Raw genomic sequence first — 18,715 nt, 5'->3', positions numbered from 1 at the left:
ATCTGAAGAGTAATAATTAAAACTAGAAGGAACAGATCCCCTACAAAAAAAATAAAATAAAAAGAAAAACTTTAATGCTGGTAAATCAATTACATTAAATATTAATGTTATAAATATACTAATCAAAACACAGAGATTGGCACTTGCATAGAAAGTGTCAGCAGGTCTGGGGATTTTGTAGCTCAGTGGCAGTGACCTTGCCTAGCATGGGGCTGGCCTGCCATGGACTTTCCCCACAAACACTTGCAAGAAAAGAAAAGGGAGGGAAGGGAGAGAGAAAGTTGGAAAGGAGGGAGACAAAGTTGGAGGGATGGAGGGAGGTAGAAAAGAAGGAAGAAGAAAAGGAGAAAAACCAGAAAGGGAGGAAGGAGAAAGGAAGGAAGGAAATAGGGAGAGCACAAGGGCAGGGAAAGGACTGAGTCACTAAAACAAAAGGCAAGGGACACAAAGACCAATATAGGCCATAAAACCTGTTTGAACAGTTTAGACAGCTTTAGAATTTGAGTGACATCAAACTGAATGTTATTATGACTGGATGGAATCTTCCTACTAAGCTCCGCCTTGGCCTGGCCTAAACTAAATCAAGGGGTGGGTGGCATGGAGAGGAATTCTCTCTGGCTGGAGTGGGAGGGACCTAAAAGTGTGGCACTTGAGGATGCACTGGGTAGGGAAGGGGACAAGACTCCCCTGATGGGCAGTTGAGCACAACAAGCCTCCTGGGAGCCCTTGATCATGGCTCCCACCGCCATACGCCCACCACCCGCCATACGCTCAGCCCCTGAAGGGGATCACAGTGGTCTGCTCCGTTGCCTGGTGCAGGTTGGAGTTCCTGACCAAACACCTGAGTGTCCACAGCCTGTGTTGGCCTGCCTGGGCAGGCTGTGGTTGTGGTGGCAAGAGCCAAAGCCATCTTGGCGTGATGGAGGAGCCAAGGGCTGCCTCTCAGCCATAGTAGTGGGTGGTTCTGGAAGAAGCACCCAGGGTTGTGGCAGCATTGTCCGAAGACATGAAGCCAGGCCATCTTCCTTATGACTTTCCTTGGGAGTCGGTGATGTGTACAGCTCTTGGATTTTTTGCTGTTCTCTCACTTTTCTGGAGAAGTTTTCAGTCGGTTAGTAGCAGGCTTAATGTGGGAAGAGAACAAAAGCTGGCTATAAATCTTGCTGGACTTATTGAAAAAAAATGTGGACTTCTTGAAAAAGTTAGCCTTGTTGAAAAAGAACATGAAGGCTTAGACCCATCTTTAAAGAATTGCAGGTTTCAAAAGGGTTCAAGGGAAGCACAACATCTGGAAGCAACCTACGAAAAGCTGCATAGGTTGTAATCCAGCCATGGCGTTGAAATGCTCTTTCTAGAAGAAGAGCTCAAAGCACAGAAGGCTAAACATGGTCAACAGGATGAAACGATGGCGCATCTATCAAGAAGGATACAGTCCTTCCAAGGTGAATCTGAATCCCTCAGATCACAAATAGCTGAAGCTAAAACAAACTGGAGACTCTTTCAAGTGAATGAGGAAGAACTGAAGCTGGCAATCAACAAGGTTTTGAATGAAGGATCCCAACTTCCGCAAACACAGAGATCAACCATACAAGGAGAAGCTGAAGCACAGAGGGAAGAAGGAGGTGTCCAATATAAAGCAAAAATCACATTAGAGGACTCTAAAGTAGCTGGAGAACAAGTTCTAAGGGACACAGAAAATCACATGGAGTCTCTGAGTGAATGCTTGCGGAAGATGAAGGAAAGGTCTTCTCCAAGCCTGGGAGTTCAAAGGGATGGTGGTCACCTGGAATTGGGAAGGACGAGTGAACCAGAAATTGGTGCTCACGTGGAGGATGAGTCCAAAGGAGCTTTGAGGAACCTGGTTTATGGTGCTAAGCCAAAGGCCTCCTTAGAAATCTTGGAAGGAGGAAGAAATCAAAAATGTACTTTCTCATCTGAAGTGGAGAAAACCACAGAAGACCTTACAGAACACCTTAAAAGTCTGCAGGCTGAACAGGCATCCTTGCAGTCAGAAAATTCACAGCTGCAAAGTGAGAATGAGACCCTACAGGAGAACTTTAAAGTCATGACGGAACGCTATCAAGAAAATATGATGAAACTGCACAGGAAATTAAGAGTGGAGGAAAACTACCGGGTGGAGCAAGAGGAGAAACATTCCAAAGTTGAAGAAAAGTTGAGCCATACAATGGAAGAGCTGGAGACCTACAGAAAGAGAGCCCAATATCTTGAAGAAGAATTGCAGAGAACCATTCATTCCTGTCTGGGGCAGATTATTTCCTCTGAGAAAGAAGCACATGCTAGTGAGTTGGCAGCTCAGATTGCTGAAAGAAACCTCAGTTATTTCAGGAAACAAAATGTGCGCAAGAGACAAAAATTAACTGAGAAGGAGCTTAGATTTGAACTGGTAGAAAAAGATCCCTATGATGCACTGGATGTTTCCAACTCAGCAATGGGCAGAAAGCCTTCTCCAAATGGGCCCTCAGCAACAGGTCAGCCTTCATCTGAAAGGAGACCTCCTCATTTTGAAAAGAGTGGTCCACTCACACTCTCACCTTTCACTCCAGTGGGAGGTGGAAGAGGGTCAAGGGGCCCTGGAGAATCCTCTGGACCATGCGACTAGCAGTAAAGGAAGAGAATCCAGCTGTCATACGTTCACTGATTTTCAGAGAGCACCTTCTCAGACTGGGCTCCTCTCTCCTCCAGGGGAACAGGCCAGCAGGCTGATGATCCCTCCACCAGGCCAACCATGTTCTTCTGATCCACATCTTCCTCTACAAAGGCAAGATAGGTTTTACTCAAATTGTGGTAGAACATCGGGACCAGCAGAACACAGAATTCCTAATAGGCCTCCTTTGGATAAATGGGATGGGCCTATGTCTTTACAAAGGCAATCCAGTAGAAAGGAGACCATAGTCGATCTCGGGGACTCTGATGTGCCTGATTCACCTCTCCGTGCTGAAAACCAAGCAACTGGCTCTGGCTCTGTGTTGGCACCTTTCCCTCCAGTCAGAGGTGCCTTCTTTCCAGTTGACCCAAGGAGTCAGTTCATGAGAAGAGGACCTTTTTTTTTCCTCCACCTCTCCCAAAAATCTTGTATGGGAACCTGGAGATTATTTTCCACCGGGCCCGAGACCCACTCCATTTTCAATGTGAAATGTCTATGCAGGGAGGGGGTTTTCCTCACAATCTTCCCCCAAGAGCTGGAATTCAGCCCTCTACACCCGCATTCAGAAAGTACAAGTGAGTTCCCTGAAGGGTCCCTTCCACCTGCAAATGAGCCTGTTACTCAACATCCACAACCAAACAACAAACCTCATGCTGTTGCTCTCTTTTCAAACGTAATTTGACTTATCTCTCATTTTTAGTTTCTAAGTAACTGCTTTTAATTCAGTAATTGACTATACTTTGGCTCCAATTGAAGCTCAATGAAACTATAATTCTTAAGATCTTATTTTGTAAGTAATGATGGTTTACGTAGGAATCTTATGAGTAAATTATTCCTATTTTATTTTATTTCAGAGTACCGCATTTAATCGGATGAAGCCACTATTACATAAACAAGAATGGGAATTCTAGGTACTTGTAATCTAGCTGATGGAAATTTATTTTAAACTCCCAACAAAGAAGTGTATTTAGTATGACTGTAGCAAATGTGAAGTGACTTTAGGCTTAATGAAAAATTGTCACTGAATTACAGACTGGTTGGGCATATCAGCTAGTTTTTCCATATCAGAATAACTAGAGCATGGGAGGACTAAAGGAGAGAACACAACTAAACATGTCAGGGAAACAGGAGATCTCAACTACAAAGAACAATGAAGACCTCTTTTTTATATTGGTTGCTTAAAACATTCCATAGCTCTTGAGATATCGTATTTCCTACATTAGATTCAAGTGAGTTCTGAACTCCCATTTTTACCCCATATACACATTGCACAATCACATTGTTTACACATCCACATTTTTACAAAATGCCATATTACAAACTGTTGTATTCTGCTACCTTTTCTATCCTCTATTATCCCCCCTCTCCTGCCCTCCCATCTTCTCTCTTTATGCCATCTGCTGTAATTTAACTTTGGGAATTGGAAACCACATTTTAACTCACTCTGCTCCCCTTTTTCCCTTCTGTCAAATTCACCATCTACTTCTATTTCTCCTCCTCCTCCTCCTCTTCCTCTTCCTCCTTATACCTTTCATTCATTCATCATACACTCATGCATCGGTTCATTCATTCCTTTCACATATGGTGTTGGGGATCCAACTCAGGACCTTTGAAAGTGCGAAGCCAGCACTCTAGTGCTGCGCCGAAAACCCAGCACCTGTCTTTTTGATTTTATGACTGTTTACATGAAATTCAGAAGTGCATTCTGCTATGGTTCACTGGTATGTGGATTGACCTAGTCCTTGTTTTCTGGGAGACTTTTGGAAAATATGTATGAATTACTTGGACATTGAAATGAAGAAGCAAAGAATAAATTCCCCAATTTCTTATTCTTAGATTCCATACTCTGACTCAGCCTACCTACTATAAAAACTTTTAAACACTTTTTCCCCGTTTCAATATAATTCCCAACAAGTGAACATTCACTGCCCTACAACAAACCAGAGAACTCACATTGAACAATGTTTCCCCAGTAGAGACCAAGACACAATACTTATTAAAAAAATACCCTAGTTAGGAATTAGTAGTTAAAGCTTTATGTGTGTGTTAAATGTGCTCTAATTATGTGTTTGTGTGTTTGTTGATGTGTGTGACTGTGTGTGGGTGTGTGTGCTCGTGTGTAAAACATGCACCGAGGTGTAAAATAAATGCAGGATTGCAACGGCCTTCTTAAAAATAAGAAGCAGCTTTATCACATTTGAAGCCCAGTGAAGAATCTGCCTGATATTTGACCTACAATTAATTGAAATGTGAAAAATTCAGGCCTAGAAAAACAAAGCCAACATACATAATGAATCGAATCAGTCTGTCTCACCTGTTTTCAAATCAGTCCTTTAAATAAACCTAAATAGCCAGCATAAAACATCAGTTGCTCTAAACGAGGGGACGGATGTCCCCTGCCATGGGCTGTGTAAAATCTTTGGAGGATCCCGCACTGATTGTTATCTAGAATGACTTCTGCCTGAACTACTATTGGAGAATAGTTGCTGATATACTGCGATTCTTATACCAGTAAACTAAAATGAAGGTAATTTCAGGCTGCAAAATAATACATTGGTTTTACTAACTGGTTTTTGGAAAACACTGCCATGAAAAATTATCAATATGTTCTTGAAGGCATCTACATGTCTCTCCACAAGGGTTTTACTTAATCGGGGAGGGGGTGAGGTCTGGATATAACTTAACTGTCCATTAGTAGGTAGAACAATATAATGGGAATCACAGTGCACATACCGGTTTGAACTCAATCTATTTAACATGGATTCATCTCTGTGTCATAGGCCTGCCTCTGAAAAACACAATGTAGAGCTCCAAAAGCAGAACGATACTTTCAGAATACCATGTTATGTTTGTAAATAGATAGACAGATAGATATACAGAAATCAAAAATTTGAAAACGGTCTGGAAGTGTACATTTCAATAACTTACAATGTCAGTAGTGGGGGATTAATAGCAGATCAAGAAGAGTGTATCTGCATGGGAAATGGTTCAATTTTTAAAGATTTTTTTAAATGACAATGCACAAAAATTCAAAGGGTTACAGAAAGTGTTGAGGAGTGACTTGGTAAAGGAGCACAGAGGTGAGAAAGAATTACGTAGAGTTCAATGGAACCAGGTATAATATCTGTACACATGACTCCAGGAACAGGAGCAAAGGGGACACTTAAAGGAATCATAAGGACTAAGGAGAGATCAGGATTAGGAAGGCTTGTAGGAAGAGCTGAAAAAAACAAAAGCAGGCAATGGGCAGAAAATGTGGAAGAAAAGGCCTCACAGGTGGTAAACTGATCCATCTCTCCCTGGTAGTTCAACTCCATTAATAAGAGAGAGGACGGCTAAGTGGGAAAGTACTTGGAAACTCTGTTCATACAGACAACACAAAGTGCCACCAGAGGGAAAAAAGTAAACCTAGTAAGGCAGCTTAGAACCTTCCCCTTGGTGTTTATGCCAGCTATCTTTCTTACTGTGCCTCTGTTCATCTACACTGATACGTGTTAGGTCCAAAGGCAGTGACAAACATTGTTACATGTATTGATGAATCCTGCCAATTTCACAAAGCACAGCCATTTTACTTAGTGTTCTCTATACCTTCTTTTCGACTCTCATCTCGTTAGAAGAAACACTTTCAGAGGAAAGAGGTGCTCCCTAAGTCAGTAAACTATGAATCGAGTGCTATTTCAAGGTGTTTCAGCTGACTCCTCCACATGGCCCATAAAACCTAGAAAAGTGTCATGCACCAACATGACACTTTGAAGGCAGTGAAGGCAGTACATCTTCACTGAGTTCTGTTCTTTGCAGACCAGGGTCATCTTATTGTCCATTTCATGGTCAGAAAAACTGTGTTACAGTGAGTATCCTTTTAGTAGTAGAACTAAAGTGTTTTGGACTCGCATGTTCAGATACTGAAAAGGCTCAGGGAAGTCCACTTGAAAGCTGGTCATTCGATACAGGTGCTGGAGAGGAAAACAAGCTACTCTCATTTGGCAACTTTTAGACAGTGATACAGCTCTGGCCATGGAAGTGTAAATAACAACAGGTCTAATCATGCGTGGTGGCCTATGGGCTTGGAACTCGCATGCTTACAAAACCAGTGATTACTTGTGCATCTTCTCCTTCGAACCTCATATGTGACTCATCAACAAGTCAAGTGTTAACTTGGGAGGAAAACAATATGTTGGGATGTCCTTTTTGTACCTCAACCATGAACGCTTTGTCTTAAAATCAACAATATAATTGACGTTCAGGTGTTACATCCATTTCAGAGAGTCATATCCATCCTTCTCTTGGCTATATATTTATAAGGACCAGACAGCTTCCTTAGATGTTTTCAAGCCCATGAAAAGTCAAAAAAAAAAAAAAAAAAAACATCTGTAAGAAGAGTTTGAAGTATTTTCAACAAATACTAGTCTAGAAATGCTGACATGAAAACCAACCAAAGTTTTCAACTCCTTTTTAGGAACATTAGCTGTGCCGTGCTTTTCAAAAATGACTTCTCATAACTGATTTGTACCCATGTTAGCAACTCTTCTGAAATTACTTTGAAACTAGACTAATGTGAGAGTTTCTCTTTAGAGATAATTCAAATTACTTGCATACGAAGTGGCAGCAGGTCTGGGGATGTTGTAGCTCAGTGGCAGTGACCTTGCCTAGCTTGGGGCTGGCCTGCCATGGACTTTCACCCCAAACACTTGCAAGAAAAGAAAAGGGAGGGAAGGGAGAGAGAAAGTTGAAAGGGAGGGAGGCAAAGTTGGAGGGATGGAGGGAGGTAGAAAAGAAGGAAGAAGAAAAGGAGAAAAACCAGGAAGGGAGGAAGGAGCAAGGAAGGAAGGAACTAGGGAGAGCACAAGGGCAGGGAAAGGACTGAGTCACTAAAACAAAAGGCAAGGGACACAAAGACCAATATAGGCCATAAAAGCTGTTTGAACAGTTTAGACACCTTTAGAATTTGAGTGACATCAAACTGAATGTTATTATGACTGGATGGAATCTTTCTACTAAGCCCCGACTTGACCTGGCCTAAACCAAATCAAGGGGTGGGTGGCATGGAGAGGAATTCTCTCTGGCTGGAGTCGTAGGGACCTAAAGCTGTGGCACTTGAGGATGCACTGGGTAGGGAAGGGGACAAGACTCCCCTGATGGGCAGTTGAGCACAACAAGCCTCCTAGGAGCCCTTGATCATGGCTCCCACCGCCATACGCCCACCACCCACCATACCGGCCCTCTCCATCTCCATCAACGCCCCTCTCCCTCACCGCCCCTCGCCCTCTCCCTCACAGTCCCTCTCCCACACCGCCCCTCCCCATCTCCATCTCAGCCCCTCTCCCACACCGCCCCTCCCCATCTCCATCAACGCCCCTCTCCCTCACCGCCCCTCGCCCTCTCCCTCACAGCCCCTCTCCCTCACCGCCCCTCCCCATCTCCATCACAGCCCCTCTCCCTCACCGCCCCTCCCCATCTCCATCACAGCCCCTCTCCCTCACCGCCCCTCCCCATCTCCATCACAGCCCCTCTCCCTCACCGCCCCTCCCCATCTCCATCACAGCCCCTCTCCCTCACCGCCCCTCCCCATCTCCATCACAGCCCCTCTCCCTCACCGCCCCTCCCCATCTCCATCACAGCCCCTCTCCCTCACCGCCCCTCTCCATCTCCATCACAGCCCCTCTCCCTCACCGCACCTCTCCATCTCCATCAACGCCCCTCTCCCTCACAGCCCCTCCCCATCTCCATCACAGCCCCTCTCCCTCACCGCCCCTCGCCCTCTCCCTCACAGTCCCTCTCCCACACCGCCCCTCCCCATCTCCCTCTCAGCCCCTCTCCCTCACCGCCCCTCCCCATTTCCCCCACCGCCCCTCTCCCTCAACGCCCCTCCCCATCTCCATCACAGTCCCTCTCCCTCACCGCCCCTCCCCATCTCCATCACAGTCCCTCTACCTCACGGCCCCTCCCCATTTCCCCCACCGCCCCTCTCCCTCAAGCCCCTTCCCATCTCCATCACAGCCCCTCTCCCTCACCGCCCCTCCCCATCTCCATCACAGCCCCTCTCCCTCACCGCCCCTCCCCATCTCCATCACAGCCCCTCTCCCTCACCGGCCCTCCCCATCTCCATCTCATCAGCTCTCCCTCACCGCCCCTCCCCATCTCCCCCACAGCCCCTCTCCCTCACTGCCCCTCTCCATCTCCATCACAGCCCCTCTCCCTCACCGCCCCTCCCCCTCTCCTACACCGCCCTTCTACTGCACCACACCTCCCCCAAAGGGCCACTGCCCTCACCCCGCAGGGCCCTTCTCCTCCACACCCCCTCCCCCTCTCCCGCAATGCATACTGCTAAAGATAATTGCTTTTAATATCGGTTTAAGAAAGGAAAACAAGTATGCATTTATACTTTTATGTCTAGTCAATTACTTTTAATAGGATTTTTAATGTGGGTTAAAAGCTTTGTATAGATAACTTTCTCTAAGCTTGAAGAACTTTCAGAAATACATTTATTTTGCCTTCATTTTTGAAATATAATTTTGCTGGGTGTATATATGACTCTTGATTGACAATCCCTTTTGAGCCTTTTGGATGGTATTCTCTAACTTTCTGGTTCCATTATGTCTGACAAGTCAGATGTTAATTTGAGTTTCTCTTGAATGTGATGAATAACTGTTCTTTTGATGTTTGTATTATATTCTCTTTGTCTTTCAAAATTCTTACTGTGATGTGTACAAATGTGAGAGTCTCAGTGTGTATCCTACTTGTTATGGACTTCTTGGACCTGTAATGGTTTTATCACGTCTGGAATGGTTTTAGTCATTATATCTTAATCCCTTTTCTGCTTCTTCTTCTTCCCTCCTTCTAGAGTTCCTGGTACATGTCTATTGGTGAGCTTGGTGGCCCACATTTCTCTAATGCTCTGTTCACTTTTATCATTGTCTTTTCCTTTGTTCTTTGGGTTGTATAATCTCTATCAATCTCTCAGCTTGGCTTCTTCTTTCTGTCCACCTCATCTATACTTTTGATCTTCTCTATTTTTTTTTATTTCAAATTTTGTCCTTTTTTAAATCTCAGGATTTTTTTTCTAAAAAATAATTTTGCTTTCTAATATTTTCAGAAAATGTTCACTAGTTATTTTATGTCCATTTAACTATTAAGACATCATCAAATTACTATACTTTTATTATTTAAAAATTTATAGTTTTATATGTATTATTATAACATGTAATATATATGATATGTTTACATATTATATAATATATTTTACATATTTTCAAATCTTTCCAACATTAACATCTGAGTTCTCATAGGAAGTTTCTGGAACCTGCATTTCCCCCCCTGTGGATGGGTAACACTTTTCTGTTTACTGTGGACTCTGTTGTGTCCTTCCATCAAATCCATGTGTTGAAGCTCTAACCTCCAATGTGATGATTTTTGGAGGTGGGCCTCTGAGGTATCATTAGGTGTAGATGAGGTCATAAAGACAGGACCCTTATGATGGGGCTCATGTGCTGCATCAAAGGAAGATGGCAGATTCTCTCCTCCCTCTGCATGCACTGAGGCCCAGCCCTGCAAAGACCACAGTGGGAAGGCAGGGCTGTGCAGGCAAGGAAGGCTCTTTTTAGCTCTGCAGTCCCCAAATCTGTCAGCACTATGGCATCCAGCTTATTACCCTCCAGAACTATTAAAAAAAATGTGTCTGAAATTACCCTGTCTGTCATAATTTCTTATAGCAGGCTGAGCTAAGACATGCTTCTTCACATCTTGTGAGTTTTTTTGTTTTGTTTTGTTTTTGTTACTAAAAACTTGATGTTTGGGGTGATACACTCGACTGAGCCATACTCCAGGCTTTTGCTGTTGTTGGCTTGTTTGTTTATTTAGGGTCTTTAATTAGAGCTTCTCTCCTCTCCTGCCTGGGGCTTGTGCTGGTCCTCAGAGGGCACAAAATTTTTGCTCTCTATTTATAGAGAATTACCCTACAAATATTAAAGCCATAATGGTAGAAACATTTGGAAAAGCAAAAACCAGATGTGAAAACTCTACACAGGATGACTCAGTCCTCACAAGGTGCCATTTTAAAATGTAACTTAAAGTGGCTTAAGTAAATAAGACATTAATACTGAAAGATTTCACTAAACTCAACAAATATCCTGACCACCAATAGGTAAATAACAATGTAATAAAAATTGATGAGAGTGGCCTCCCAGGTACTGCAAAGTTCTACATAGGGACTGAGCATGTTGGGTACGTAAATACTGTTTTTTATTCCTTATTTTAGTTGATAATTTTGATTTGGGAAAGGAAAAAAGAGGTAGGAAATGAACAGCCAGTGATACAGATGTTGTCAAATAACAGAATCTGCTGTTCTGGCCTCTGACTTTTAACACAGAATGTTGAAATCTTGGCAAGGGAAACAGGTTTTTCCTGAACAACAAACATAATAATAATAAGAGGATGATGATGATGAAGACAAGAAGCACAACATAAAACATAACAACTTGAGAACCATTTTTTTACTAATATCATAGGATGGGAATAATAATTAATATGATGAAGAACCAAGTGTATGACCATGAATGGAAATGGGAAAGGAAGAGTCAGTGGATATTTAGTAGGGTACTACAGAAGGGGTTTCAAAATAGGAGAAAAGTTCAAATTCATGACCCCTAAGACACACTACTCTAAAACAGATTTATTTAATTTTAAAATCATCTCTCAGTACATATGGGTAGAAAGACAAAAAGACTAAGATTATTCTTCCATGGTTCACTTTCACTGTGCATTTGAAACTTCTCTCTAATCCAGGCTCTCATATGACTTGGGTAAAAGGTTCCCAAAGGTAATGGTAGTATGTCACCTGCATTATTCACCTCTTCCAATACAATACTGCAGGACAGGAAGAAGGAGGCCACATGCTCAGTTTTATGAACACTTGCATATTTGCTTTTGATTCCCAAATGATTTTGACATTTAAATGATGGTACACCATGGATGTTTTCTGCCCAGTGGGATAATGTATAATGGCGTTGAAGGCTTTCCTTTAAACAGTTAAGACCAAATGAAATGTTCATAATAACCAAAATGGTAGTACCCATCACTCGATTTATGATGTAAAAAGTGTAAAATGCAGGGCTTGGGTTGTGGCTCAGCAGTAGGGCGCTTGCCTAGCATGTCAGCACCACAAAATAAATAAATAAATAAATGAAATAAAGATGTTAAAAATAATTTTTTAAAAACGTGTAAAATGCATAGAAGTGCTGAGGCCATATACATGGGGCTGTGAGAAGATATAGTCATGGAGAGTGTATGGTGTAAGCAAGAAGAAGCACCCCTAGGGCTGGGGTTGTGGCTCAGTGGTAGAATGCTCACCTAGCACATATGAGGCCCTGGGTTCGATCCTCAGCACCACATATAAATAAATAAAGGTATTTTGTCCAACTACAACTAAAAAATAAATATTAAAAAAAGAAGGAGCACCCCTGCTGGAGGGATGATGGAAGGAGTGTGCAGTTACACAGCAAATTCAGAGACAGGGGGACCAGTCAGGAAATCCTAAGAATGACATCAGATACTAAATAATGAGGGTTCAGGCTGGATTGGAAAGAAGGAGTAAAATTAGATTTCAGGAGAAAAAATTAAGAATGCTTGGTAATGGAATAGTTATACAATGAGATGATAATTCCAATTTTCTGAGACTGGAATTGCTAATGAGAAAAATCATGATCATCCATCTTTATGTGTGCAACACTAAGTGTGCAAACACAGTTTCCTCTTTTTCTCTTGATCTGCGAAGTGTCATTACTCACCTGGATTATTCCATTAATATTATATAAGTAAGGGGCTGGGGTTGTGCCTCAGTGGTAGAGCACTCACCTAACACATGCATGGTGCTGGGTTCAATCCTCAGTACCACATAAAAATTAAATAAAGGTAGCGTGTCCAACTACAAATAAAATAAAACAAATCAACAACTACAAATATGTATATATATATATATATATATATACTTCTTGCCACCAAAATTGCTACTTGCCTTCCCTTCCCCCAATGACCCATCTCAAATCCATGATCACAAAAATCATAATTCTTTTACCATTCCACACGCTCCATAAAGACCCTCTTCACCCAGTTGAAGACTCTGAAACAGTAGTGCTGAACTGAAGCAATATCTCTCTAGGAAACCTTTGCCACATCTGCATCTAATTTCGTTTCCACCTGAATTCCACACAGGCTGGGTGGGTGGCCCACAGTATGATGCCATAACAACTGTGCACTACCGTTACACTCAACCACACAGCTTATCAAGAGTTGGCTACAAAGGGTTGGATTGCTCCTGGACCCTCAGAAACTTACAGCCAAAATATAAAGACTGCAGGTGCCCTGTCTCATTAATACATGCTTAAATACTTAAGTAATATTTGTATAATGGGATATCCCATTTGGAAGATTGTTCAGATATTCCAGAAAATCACAGGATTGCAAATCAAAAAAGATGTATGCTAAATGTAATTTTAGTCAAATATTTAAATATTTTCCTCTTAAAAAAGGTTATAAATAGAATTCTATAATTCACACACTTCAGATATGATTTTCACTGCACTTTTGCTGATGTCAGTTTTAATCTGGAAAAAAGAAATTTAAGGAAGAGTTTTCACTACTTCACATGCACACACCCATGCTACATTCAGAAACTTCCTAAAAACAAATCAAAGCTCCTTTACTTAAACTGAAGTCTTAATGTTTAAAAATACAAGTTAGCAAAAAATGATTTATATTTTAGACTGGGGATTGAACTCAGGGGTACTCAACTGCTGAGCCACATCCCAGCCCTATTTTGTGTTTGACTCAGAGACAAGGTCTCACTGAGTAGCTTAGTGCCCCACCATTGCTGAGGCTGGCTTTGAACTCAGGATCCTCTTGTCTCAGCCTCCCTAGCTGTTGGGATTACTGGTATGGGCCACCTTCCTGGCTCCTATATTGTACTTTTCAACTAACTGTTAAATAGATAAACTAAAGGGAGAAATTAATAAGGTATTTTGACTTTGGAGTGTATATCTTGAATTCTTTCATAGTCGTTTTATTTTAATATAAATGGATTCCAGTTTTGTTTGTATTGTGTTTCCTCAAATGCATGATGACAAAGGGGTCAGCATAATGAAAAGTAAAAAAAAAAATTAAGTTATCAAATGCAATGTGCTATTATTTAGCTAATGAAACAACAAAATTGCCCCAGAAGTTCTCATATTACCAATGTAAAATTAGTTTCTTCTAATCTCATATTACATAGCTCAATTAGGTGTGTTTTAGAGCAATGCTTTTTTACCTCCTAAGAGAGTTATATGAAAAAAGGCAAGGTACTCAAAAGATATACGTCCATCCTTGCAAGACAAAGTTTTTCACATTTAAATTTCTAAATATGTATCTTAAAATACATATTTTTGGATGTCTCTTAAAATCAACAGTTACAATTAATAGGAGGTATTTGGATCTGTTATGTTTCATCAATTTAAATCCAAAAAATATATATATACTAATTTAATAATAGGGTATATAGTTTCTGGCAATTTAAAAAAAAAAAAAATATATATATATAATTTTTTTAAGGAATCAAAGCAACATTAATGCATGCATTTCTTTGTTGCAACACAACTGATTTATTGTGCGGGATACAGAAGTGGCTTGCTGAGAGCCAGGCTGGTTGTATAATTTGCTTAGAAAAAGGAGCAGATTATACATGCCCTGACCTGTGAAACACAGGTAGGGCCTCAGTAAGGGTCTCCATTTCAATCCAGACAGAAATACACAATATAGAGAGGCAAGATAAATTAAATGAGACACAAATTCTGGCTATTGGCATCTCTACAGGAAGAACATAAGTTCTACAAAAGATGACAAATACCAGATACCACATGAATTCCACCCCAGCCTTTTGGCCCCCAGTGTGGTGCCTCTGCCATGATTTCAACACTGTGGAGAAGAGGCAAGCCTGTTCAGCGCCATTAAATGCAGTCATGGGGACATGCTCCACTCACTTGATGAGAACAATCAACCATGCCTCTGTGCGCATCTCTCTAGTGAAGAGGAAACATACCAGTAGGAAACAAGAGACTGAATCACTCTGGCACTTTCTGCTTCTCACCAACTGTCCTCCACTACCTGCTAGTAGCTTTACATCAACAGCCCACTCTCCATGACAGCATTTGCAGGGTGCACTACATCTTTGAAATGTCTGTCTAGGTAAAAGACTCCTCAGACCTCAGACAATGATCCTCTTTTCAGAGCAATGGTGATATACCATTTTAACTTCAACAAGTGACCAGAACTGAATCACAGCAGAGAACAAGAACCTTTTGGCCCAGTATCTCACGGAGTGCAAACAGTGGAGAGCACGTTGCTGAGGCATAGGCCTGAGAAACTGAGATTGCTAGAGCAGGGTCCAGTGATGGAAGGGGTCCAGACCAGGTGGCAAAAGCCTGAAGAGACATGAAAAGGATAGCACTTGGGAAAACAGAGGAGGAGCTAATGGAACCAGCTGGCCTGGCTCACAACCCTAAGGCATAAAAGACATTTTTGTCTCTTGTTGTCATGACCACCAGCACTGACGGCACCCTTGGTTATTTATTTGCTTATTGTTTTAAAGAAAAAAAAAAGTTTGCTAAGATGCAAGGCTCAGTGTAGGATACAACATGTTCAGTGAAATGTCACTGATGACCTATTACAACATACTGAAAGTCTTTCTCTGTCCCCCGCCTATCTTGCACACTGGCAGCAGTTAACCGAGAGCTCACTCACTGATCTGGTAGACATTCATGAAACCCTCTGATTTGCCCAGTCCTGGGCCTGGAATTTTGGGATTACAAGAGATCTCAGAGATGTTATGAGGGCTTATCAGGCAGGATGTATGTTTTCATGCAGGTAAGAAAATGGATATAGATAATCAGGGAATGTTAATATTATGAAGCAACCTCATAACAATTGAACTGCCTAAGCCAGAACTTTTTAAGCTTTTTCCTAAAAATTTCAAACCATGGATTTTCAAACCTAAAATTTGCAAAGAACCCCAATGCATGAAAGCAAATCAAAAGGAACTGTGAAGGCAGAGAAGAGTAAGAGCAGGTAGTGGGATAAATCTCACAGCCTCCTCCTTCTCAAACTAGGAAGTACCTCTCCTGACCAGAGATCACAGCACAATGTTTGAAAATCAGTGACTTTGTAGTCAAACTAGATGGTGGTAATGGCTAATACCTCTGGGGCTGTGCACAGGATGCATGCCCTGAGGTGGGAGAGAGGATTGATTTACAAGAGTGGATTTAATGATGTGTGGGCTAACTTGAAAGAAACCAAGTATCTAAAAATGTACCATCATCTGAGTTTGCACACATGTACTTTGTCATATGCTGAGCATCACTGGGTCAGTTGCCCAGGGTTAGGTATGCAGACTCTTGTTCGCCAAGCTCCTTATGGGTTTTCAAGGGCTGATGTGACTCCATTGGATTTTACCTTAGAGTAGCTGCACAGACTAATGCCTCATGGATAACACCCAGCTAGAGCTCTCAGATGCTGGCCAGGAAGAAGAGAATCCTAGCCAATGAAGACAAACACTGATGGTACATTCTGCGCAGACATGGGCTCTGGTGGCTCTGGGCAGGTCAGTTTTCTCCTTTTTCCCAAAGGAAGATACACACATGTTAGTGACTCAGGACTCCCAGGACTACCCTGAAAGTTCCTCCTAATGTGATCAGAAGATTTAAAATGAATTTTATCAGAACCAGTGCTGGATGGGCTGCAGCCTTGCCCATTGCTGGGTCCTGGAACCCTCCACTCGTCTTGAGTACCATCACATCCTCAGCTGCATGAAACTGAAACTATTTCATCTGTGCATTCTGCCAAAGGGAAGGACCAGCACTAGCCACCATGGCCATCTTCTAGTCAGAAGGCAAGGTAAGCATGGACCAGAAGCCCATGTGCTCTTTTCCGAGCCTGTTGCTATTCACTGTGCTGCTGCCCTCTGAACATCTCATGGAGCAGAAGCACTCTTGCTCTTGAAAGAGAAAATATTTTCCTACAACATGACCAGCCCTGTTATGGTTTGGATGTAAGGTGTCCTCCTAAGAGCTCATGATACACAAGGTAGCAGTGTTTAGAGCTGAAATGATTACAATATAAGAACCATGACCCTAATCAGTGGATTAATCCACTTGATGGATTTGAAGACTACTGTACTAGGTGGTAACCATACCTAGATGGGGCATGACTTGAGGAAATAGGTCACTGTGGACATGCCCTTGGGGATTATATTTTGTCCCCCAAGTTCCTCCCTCAGCCATGAGCTGAACAACTTTCCTGTGCTAAATTCTGCTGCATGATATTCTGCCTCCCTCTTAGGCCCAGAGCAATAGAGTTGGGCCAACCATGGACTGAGATCTGTGAACCCATGAGCCCAAATAAGGTTTTCCTCATGTAAATTGTTATTGTGGGGCATTTTGGTCACTGTGATGAACAACACATGAACACTGGTCCTTGGAAACAGCTAACACCCTCATATGGACTCAGCTTGGAAAGGCTGATGCCTGTCCCTCCCTGAGAGGTGACACACCTAGACACACAGAGCTCTACCAGTGTTGTGGAATAAGCCCCATGTCTGTCTTCTAAGCCATCTGTAGAACATAGTGATCACTGTGTCCTAGGAAGGCTCCAGTTCTGGCTCACAGATATGGATCCCCTAGAGCGTACTTGCCTCCTTCCAAATGTTCAGTAGCCTTCACTTGTTAATTGTCAAGATGGCCCAGGGAGGCATAGTTCTCACCCATGCTCCACACCCCAGGACATAGAGGCACAGGGAGGTTAATTAAATCACCCATGATTACACAGTTAGCAAGAGGAGCAGCTAAGATGGGAGTTCCAGGGATGGGTTTCTAAGCCATTCTGAGGACTGGCCTTCTGAGTAGACAGGACACACTGTCCCCACTGCTGCCTGAAGAGGCTCATCCTGAGTCCTGGCCTCCATGGATATAGGAAAGCCTGTGGCCAAGGGCAGGGATCTGAGTGAGCACAGAAGCTCCTGACAAGCATTGGTGAGGACATGGGAACCCACCATGTCTATGGAGCATGTGGGTGCTTCCTGCCCTGTGAAAAGCAGTTTGTCTAATAGAATTGAAGTTATGGAGATTACGGGTCTCAACATTTTTGGTGTGTCCTCAGCAGAAATGCCATGGGACACATGTTCACAGTCTCTACTACAGTACTGTGGCATAGGGAATAGTCCCTGGGCCTGGAGATGACCCAAGCAGCCTCTTTGCAGCAGACAGGTAAGCACCTGGGCATGCCCATCTGAAGGCACATTATCCACCATGACTGACAGGATGAAGCGACATCCTGCAAAATCAGACATGAATCAGAAGAATCAGAAGAATGTACATGATGTCTGAATCAAGTAAAACTCAGATGTGACGTTATTCAGCAGCATTGGGCAGTGTGGAAACAGAGGAACACAGGAAGCCACTGCCTGTGTCATCAAGTGATGACTTCAGAGGCTGTGGTTGGGCAAGTGGACAGAAGCCTTCCAGAAACGCCTGCAACTTAATATGGCACCTGATTGTTCATTTCAACTGCCTGTTAATGATCATAAAGGCATGTGCTCTTTCTGGATGTGTGTCTTACTGCACAATTTTAATAAAATACAGAAAAGTAAGGGTTCCACCAACACGAGTAGCAGTGCCTAGCCCACTTTGTGAGATCCCTAAATTCCCTCCAACTATCCATAAGACCCCCTCAATGCCTAAATGACTCTGGGCCAGTTTGTCCACAACTACAAGTTTGCCTCTTTAGATCTGCTACTCCATCAGATAGCAGAACTCCACTTGACCCCAGCTTTATCTTCAAAATCCGCATGTGTGAAGCTGGCTTTGAACTACTGCCTCAGCCTCCATGTGACAGGATACCAGGCTCAAGCACTCTATGCTTAACACACAAGACTCCTGTCATCTTTGTATTCATTCTAGAATCAACAGAAAGTCTAGTGGAGTGAGCTCTTCCTAAAAGTCCTGCCTTAAACTCCTAGGGTTCCTTTACTGT

This window comes from Callospermophilus lateralis, chromosome 14 (genome assembly GCF_048772815.1).
Source record: "Callospermophilus lateralis isolate mCalLat2 chromosome 14, mCalLat2.hap1, whole genome shotgun sequence".
Classification (NCBI taxonomy): Eukaryota; Metazoa; Chordata; class Mammalia; order Rodentia; family Sciuridae; genus Callospermophilus; species Callospermophilus lateralis.
This window is presented reverse-complemented; position numbering follows the sequence as displayed.